The sequence below is a fragment of the Misgurnus anguillicaudatus genome, chromosome 2 (genome assembly GCF_027580225.2).
Source record: "Misgurnus anguillicaudatus chromosome 2, ASM2758022v2, whole genome shotgun sequence".
Lineage (NCBI taxonomy): Eukaryota > Metazoa > Chordata > Actinopteri > Cypriniformes > Cobitidae > Misgurnus > Misgurnus anguillicaudatus.
Window position 1 is genome coordinate 7601709 of NC_073338.2, and position 8840 is coordinate 7610548.

The 8840-nt window shown below is 37.6% G+C and overlaps 1 long non-coding RNA gene across 1 annotated transcript; it reads left to right on the forward strand.

The window, feature by feature from the left end:
• On the forward strand, positions 1 to 3472 carry LOC129443303 (uncharacterized). The gene is made up of 4 exons (XR_012370960.1): positions 1 to 924; positions 1859 to 2018; positions 2704 to 2806; positions 3320 to 3472. It is a non-coding gene; the product is annotated as an uncharacterized lncRNA (long non-coding RNA).
• The last annotated feature ends 5368 nt before the right edge of the window (positions 3473 to 8840 follow it).

Here is an 8840-nt window from a genome sequence, read left to right on the forward strand (position 1 = left end):
GTTGTTTATTCACCCACATGTCATCTCTACGGAGCTCCTAAGGGGACTAACACACGCACGCATGATAGTTTCACGTGAACGCACGATAATTTCACGTGATCGCACGATAATTTCACGTGATCGCACGATAGTTTCATGCAAGCATGCAAAACTAAACTTTAATTTAACTTTAAAAATTCTGCACATGAGGGTTTCGCGTGAGCACATGAAAGTTTCACGTGAGCAATGTCACCTTAGTGGCTCGGTACATTTCAAACCTGTATAACTTTCTTTTTTCTGCAGAACACAAAAAGATAAAAAAATGTGCAAGCAAAAGCATTGATTTTGTTTACATACAATAGAAGTCAATGAGGACCATAAGTTTTTGGTTACCAACAATTTTTCGAAATATCTTCTTTTGTGTTGTGCAGAAAAGTCACACAATTTTCAAATGACTTCTCCAAAAGACGTGGCTGAACCAAAATTCTTGCCAGTTCCACAACCTACTAAAACAACAAAAGGAGGTACTTCTGGCAAATTGTTCCAGAACTACAAAATTCTTTCTATGGTGTGAAAGCCTGAATGAAAACAGAAAAAAAACGTATCCACATTAATAAGGACAATGTATCAAAAGAATTAAACAGGGACAATGTAAGGGTTATTATAATTTCAGGATGAATGTTTCTGTTATTATTTTATAGGTAAAAATTAATTTCCTCAATGTGTGAATTACTGAAAAACTTCTTACTTTCAGAAACACTACAGGTGCTACTTCAAAAAGTAGACAGTTTGGCAGCCTCCCAGAGAGAAATTCTTCTTCTGTTGAGAAGGAACCAGGGTCGGCAAAGAGAGGAAGAGACTTTGGAGCTTACTAATGCTCAAAGCAGGGAGGAGTTTGATGACCTGGACAAGCGTCTTCAAGACCCTGAATTTAGGAAGAAAGTGGTGGGTGTCATCTTAATTCAGATGGTATTGTACACATGCAAGGAGCTCAAATGCAAAACCCTCTAAACTTTCAGACGACTTTTTGTTTAAATTAGCAATTTATCAGACTCCTACATTTATTTTCATTAATATCAAATATTTAAGGGGCTGTCCACACGGAGACGCGTATCACCGTATACGTATAAATTTGTTATCGTATTGGTGTTTCATCCACACGGATCCGACGTTTTGGGAGACTGAATCCGCTATTTTTTGAAACTGGGTCCTAAAGTGGATAAATCTGAAACCGACACCCTTGCGGTTTCGTCTGTACAGCCAATCCGTATATTTTGTGAAGCGAAAACGTCATCACATCACGTGTCGGAAGCGTCACGCGTAACAGCAACAACAATAACGACGGACTACGTGATTGTGTTCGTGCTACAGAAGCTACTAAAGCCTACTAGCTTTATTACAGCAAAATCTATTGCTTCTATGCAATTGTGGTGACCAACAAGCGATAATGGACAACACCATACGTTGGTTATGCGCATGCTCAAAGTCTTCTTCTCCGTGTATAGTGTATCTGTGGCAGAATTACAGCGCCCCATACTGGTCCGGCATATATACTACACCGCTTTCAGTCGGTTTCAGTGGTTTCGTGTTTACGGATTATTTTTTAGAGCAAGGAAAAAAAATGATCGGATAGGGAATGCACTGGCTTCGTGTGGACATAGCCTAAGAGTGGGATACTTAGCAGATGTTGAAGCTAAATTATTTGAGTAATGTATGTTGTGTCTGGACAACATCGTAATCTAACTTTTTGACAGAGGTGGCTTTTAGGGGTTTTTGCATAAACAAAAACAATTAATTTTCACATGTCTTCGAAAAATGTGATTGTAAGCATCAATAACAGTAACTTGGCAAATGAACATGGTAACTGATGGTATTTCAGACTCATCATCTCAGTCTTATTGGCGGGGCCACTCCAGGGGAATGTGTACGAAGGGTTATGAGGGCTGTAGCAAACAACACTGTATGGAGTCAATACAGTCTGCTTGGGAAGCGAGAAAAGCTGCCTCTCATCAGAACCACAGTCTGCAAAGTTATTAAAAGTAAGCCAATTAATAAACATTTATCAGCAATACATAAAATGTCTAATTTTAAATTAGACTGTCCTAAACCTAGGGCAGGGGTGCCTAAACTTGGCACCCGGAAGCCAATGTCCTGCAGAGTTTAGCTCTGATCAAACACACCTGAACAGCCAATCAAGAGCTACATACCCAATTATACCCAACTATACTAAGCCGTATAAGATTGTACTGCTTTTTGTGTTGGGACAGTACATACTGTTAAGTGCAAAACCACAGAGTATCCACACACTGATACAAAAGTGACATTCTAAACATACTAAAGTGACTGTTGCCTGGACGACACTGTGATCCTTGAGAAAGCCAAACATAATACAATTCAAATTTGCAATCAGGCATTTCATCATTCATTACTTGTCATGTAATGTTTACTTTGTAGTTTAAGTTATTGTTTCAGTCACAGTGACTGGACTAGAAAGGGTTTTCACAGTGCTTTTAATATTTTTAGCACAACCTACACTAACACTACAAAAAAGAAAAAAACATGACATGCACTAATAAATGTATTTATGTATTCTTGCTTGATACTGTAAGAGTACTTATCAAAATGTACACATATTCTTTTAGTTATACATTTACCACTTGGTTTATGAATAAAACATTAATAAACATAAACAAACTGTACCTGTTGTGGCTTTTCTCATTCCAGATGCTGTCATGAAATGTAAATTTGGGGTTGAAGAGAGGGACGTGGAGTGTTTAATTGCGAGACACTTAAACACGCACCGGCGTTCATGAAAACACGTGTTCAGGTATGATCAGCCACGTGCACCAACATGTTCGCGCCATTCTAGTAAATACATAATATAATTTGGAAAAAATAGCAACAAATGACAATAACACACACGAATGCACTATTATCTGGCATCCAAACGTTTATCTTATGTAATATATATTACAATCTCCTATTAAATCCCAATTGTGCGATGTTCTAAAACCATTCTAGCATATTCAAAGCCATTCTAGCATATTAAAGTGTATCGAAATATTAATGCGCTATTGTTAAATAATTTCTAGACACGTAAACTAAACTTATCGTTTACTGTTGATGGAGTTGTACAACCAGTTACCTCAACAGCCGAATTCCGTACTAGAATATTGTCCTATTGGTTGGTACATACCGCCACCTACTGGTCATGTAATTAATACACTTCGTTGCAACAATGTGTCAGTGACATGTTCTGATGTATGTATAATATGTACGGTTTCTTTTTAAGGTGTGTTGATGTATCTTGTGTATAACTCACATTTTGCTATGTTAATAGGACAAAGAAGTGGAGGAGTAGCTGAGATCGTTCAAGGAAGCCACGTTCCAATTAAATTTTAAATATTTAATTTGTAATGTTATGTTTGTGATTTACATGTATGTTAAATGTTCGTGTTCAATATATATAATTCAGTTTGTCATTTATCTTTAAAATAGTCTTATAAAATAGTTATGAGTAAATATTTAAATTTTTAATATGTTATGTAATGTTTGTAATTTAAATATATGTTATGTTTATGTACAGTAAAAATAATTTAAAATATGTGAGTCTGTCATTATATTATTAAAAGTCTTTAAAATAGTTATGGGCAAATAAGTACAAGTTAAATTAGTTGTACTGCAGATGTCCGCCCAAAGAATATTAAATGAAAGATTTTAATTACTAACTGGTTACCAACATAAAACTTTTAATCCATTACGTTGTCACACCGTGCCCACGGCAGGCAGATTACTTTGCAAAGTTACGTGCAGGCGACGAATCCAGGAATTTCACTTTTCTGGTCGCCATGACGTAACTCGGTTCGTCGCCACGACGTAAGTTTGGTCATAATATTACGTCCACGTTACGTATTTGTGTTAGCTGGGGCATTACTTTGTCACGACGTGCCCACGACAAGCAGATTACGTTGCAAAGTTACGTGCAGGCGACGGATCCAGGAATTTCACTTTTCCGGTCGCCACGACGTTACTCAGTTCGTCACCACGACGTAAATTTGGTCATCATATTACGTCGACGTTACGTATTTGTGTTAGCTGGGCGTGTTTTTGAATGGTCGTGCATCATTTCCTCAGTTTCCGCTGAGACAGGAGAAATACAGATTTTAGTGTTGCACTTCCTTCTTTCAATGATGTAAAAATCATCATTTTGCATCACTGAAAGCAGGCAGTCCAATATCTTTGTTGAGGGGGTGAGACTACAAACACCCCTTTTCTCGGTCAAATAGGCACCAAATTTTAAATGTATGTTACATTTCCACTACAAATATGACGCACTTTCAATAAAGATTAATGTTTCTACGGCTGAAATGCTCCTTTAAAGTATTAATAGAGAGTAACAATTTACAATACAAATTTTGTATCTTTTTTCAATTTAATTACTTTCTGGACTCGGCGGACTCGACTTGGACTCGGCCTTAAAGAACTCGGACTTGAGTCCAACTCGGACCCTTTTGGACTCGGACTTGGACTTGATGTTTAAGGATTTGGTCTTGACTCGTACTCGACAAAGGTGGACTCGGACCCAACTCTACCATTTATGTTACAAACCCCTGTTTAAGATATGCTTGTTGGAAAAGGGTTAAGCAACATAAATGGAACGTGACACTCACTCACACGTCTCATTTGCCCTATTCTCGACAGGTGATTAAACGCTTAAATTATATGTAACCAAAAAAAACTTAACACACTTAGTTTCTGATGTTAACCCCCTGGGTTCCAAAAAAACGTGGCGCCGCGTTTTGACGTGTTTTCTCCTTATCATGGCAGAATCAACTTAACTCTTTCACCGCCAGCATTTTTCATGATTTTCACAAAAGTTTAATGCCTTCCAGAAAATGCTCCTTTTTAAATATATAAACAAACAATATATGAAATAAAAGAACAGACCCTCTGCTTTCAAACAAAAAATCACCTCTCAAATATGTGTAGGTTTCATCAAAAACAACAAATTTTGAGCAAAATCTGAGATAATTCCATTTTTGTGAAGGACTTTTGATAGAGATCAGATGCAGAGCGATCTTTAAAACATACACGGACATACAGCTGTTTGCCCTAGGGCAATACTTCCGGTTTTTATAAGTTGCGGAATAGCGCCACCTGGTGGATAATAGATAATAGATATCTCGTCAATGGTGGGGAAAGAGTTAAAATACTCCATCATTAATAATCATACACTTACGTGTTTGACATCATTTGAAACTGTAAAGGGTCTTCTTTAATATGTATACATTCACAATAACAACAGATCTTTGTGTTTTTGTCAAATAAAGAAAATAAACAGGGTGTGCATCCAGACATTTCTGTCTCCGCCAGCTGTCTCTCAAATCACGTCACAAAAATCAATTGAAACTCTGTGAATACTCGTCATACAAACATGATACACATATCCAAAGAAAGCCTGAAATGTCTACTTTTAAATAAGCTGATTATAATCGAAAACAAATAATGCCTGTTTATATAATCTGCATTGAAGTAAAGAGAGTAATGTTTTTCCTGGCTGACTTCATTATCTTTAATATGGCCACACCCACAGGCGGTACACGCTGTTGACATGGTAATGAAGAGCAGCTCAAATATTAAAAAGTAAAGTTTGATTTAAGTTCAGATTTAAAGATTTTACCGCATGTCTTGATTATAAACTTTATACACACGTGAGGAAGATCTTCATTTATGTCTGGACATTGAGGAAGAGAAGCATTTATCTTTAACGTTACCTAAGAAGAACAATGGAGGACGCACTGGAGGAGGATATTGGAAGTAAGTAACAGTTAATTTATACTATTTATATTTGCTATCGTGTAATATGCTCATGGCTTGTGCAGTTCAGCCTACATACAGTAAGCATCAGCAGACTGCACGCTTTGGATTGAAAAACTTTTGCATTGTTTACAAACGAGGACGCGATCTCACGTAATGGCGGATTTCACTGTTGGATGCTGTACAGTGTTAAACACAGTTATACACTTATATCCTTTATGACAACTTTCAGTAAGCCTGTACTGCTGTATCTTTTAAGTGTGTGCTGTATGATTCCATGTTTACATGCTTATTTACAAACGAGTATGCGTGACCTCCCGTAATGGCGGATATCTGTTACATGCTGTACAGTGTTAGACACAGTTATTCACTTTCGTATCCTTCATGGCAACTTAGTAATGCTGCACTGCGGGATTTGCTGTAAAATGATTCCACAGTGTTTCCCCTACCATTATATAAGGGGTGCGCCCCGCCCCCCTAACGGCTCCACCCACCCCCCTTGAAGGTCAAGTAATTTTTTTTTCAATATAGCGCCAAAGAACAATTTGTTATTTTATTAAACAAATTAAATAGCCATCAAGTAATATGTTATTTATCTTATATCTACGATGGCATGTCTTTTTTGTCTGTGTTTGCGCGTTTACAATTATCCAATTGAGTGCGCACATTTATATTTTACTGTTCCGCTTAATTCACTGCGCGCGCTCTCTCTCATGTTGCCTGCAGTGCGCGCCTCTCTCTCTCTCTCTCACGCATATAACTGAAAAGGTGACGGTGTTTTCTAAGTAATGTTCCTCCGTATACTTTCTTTTTTGCATAAGCATTCACTGATGTTACTGACAGAGAAGACAGCTGATCGAGTCCCTCTCTATCATGCCGCGCACGAGTTTTAAATCTGCAACAAAGAGTGTATCAGGGCTTATGAGGGGCCGTACAAGCCAAAATTCATTCTGGCACTCTCACACACATACATTCTCCTTTTACATACATACATTCTCATTTCACATACATACATTTCTGGTCTCACACACATACATTCTTCTTTTACATACATGCATTTTCCTTTTACATACAGACATACATTCTCCTTTTACATACACACATTTCTACTTTCTCGCTTACGTACATGTCTGCTCTCACACACATAAATTTCTACTCTCACACACTTACATACTTTTCCACACACACGCACCCGTGCGCCAAACACACGCACACACATGTCTGCTATCACACACATATATCCTCCTTTTTATATACATGTACTTTTTAACTCTCACATACATACATTTTCCTTTCACATACATGTATTTTTTTACTCTCATATACTTACATTCTCCTTTCACAAACATATATTTTTTTACTCTCACACACTTACATTCTCCCTTCTCTTTAACTGAGATAGATGAACTATCTGAGAGTGATGTGATGGTGTGGAGGGGATACTGCAAAAATCGGTCATGGAGAGAGGTGAGGGATGGCTATTTATAAGCACCTCTTCACGCTGATTGGTAGAATCACCAGACCATGCTCCTCCCAACCTTGGTTAAAAAAAAACTTTATTTAAGAGTGTCCCTGACTACGGATTTACATATTCTTACCAGTGCTGCGTTCCCCGAAACCTTCTTAGCTCTACGTCATTCTTAAGTTGTACCTTAAGCTGTACCTTATCGTTAATACATGTTTCCTGAAACGTTCTTAGTTACGTATCACTTCTGTTAGTCATTTGTTCAGAAGGTTGGTCTGGAGCACTCTTAGCTATACCTTATCCCACTTGACTCCGCTAGGGGCCATCACTGTTATAAAAGCTTACATTGCAGTCTATATAACAAAATATAAAAAAAAAAGTTGCAATACACTCCGTGTTTAATTAGGCAAATATTTTTATAATTAAAGAAGAAAACATTCACACAATTAGAGATCATTACACTGATGGTTGTTAGATTTTTTATTTTGTTTCCAAAAGGAACATCAGCTTCGAACTATTAAATGCTAAAGACTTTTTTTATATTTTGGGTGGAGCAGAAACTATGGCAGCTATATAGCGAATCTCATTATTTTATTTGTGCATTTCATATCCGTTAAATCTTTAGTCTACCGGCTAGAATTTTAGCTGCAAATTTTAAGTGTAATGCACAGCCAAGCCAGGTGACTTGCACGACCCACCTTATTCCCCTGTGCAACGCACTTATTTGGAACCCCTAATATAAATTATCCTTTAAAGTGAAGGCATAGTGCAGAGGTCCCCAACCACCGGGTCGCGACCCAGTACTGGGTCGTGGACAAGTTGCCACCGGGTCGCAAGAACGCCCCGAAAAAAATTTGTATAATAGCCACGTAATAGCTTAATCAGGTATTTTGTACTTTAAGAGCCGACTACAAATAACATCGGTAATTTCCACTTTTGTACAGAGCCGCGCTCTCTCTCTTTTTCTCCGCCTCTCTCTCTCTCTACCAGCGCATCAGCGATCACATTGCTGTCATTAGAGTTTGAGCATACAGTACTTCTAAAACACAATCGATCAAAGAATTGAGGAGGTATGACTTTATGAATCATTTGCAAATGTACGTCGCAATGATGTACATATGCGGAGACGGTCAACTGTGTGACAGCGCAAATGACTGAAAAGTAATTATTTTATTCTTCATTAAAACAACTTCAGAATTATCCATCGATCGTAGCACCATGATCAAAATAAACTATTAGGCTAATAATATTTTAACAGCTACACTTTAAACGTAGGTTTGAAAGGAACCTAAACTTGTCAATCATCATTAATCATGGTAAACGTGAGTCTCCGTGCCTCTGCGCCCAGCCGAAATTCTTCTGGCATCTCTCCTCCTTCACTGCATTTTTCTTCTCTTCTGTTACTTGGAATTGGGTCTCGAGCCCGAACAAGATTCGAGCTGCCTTCGAGAACAGCAAGCCAAGTTCGTTTAGGTTTCATTAATTATTAAGACTAAATGGGCAGGCAAACTAGTAAAAACAATGAAAGTAAAAAACAGTCCGCCAAAATATGGTTTTACACGTCTATAGAAAATATACT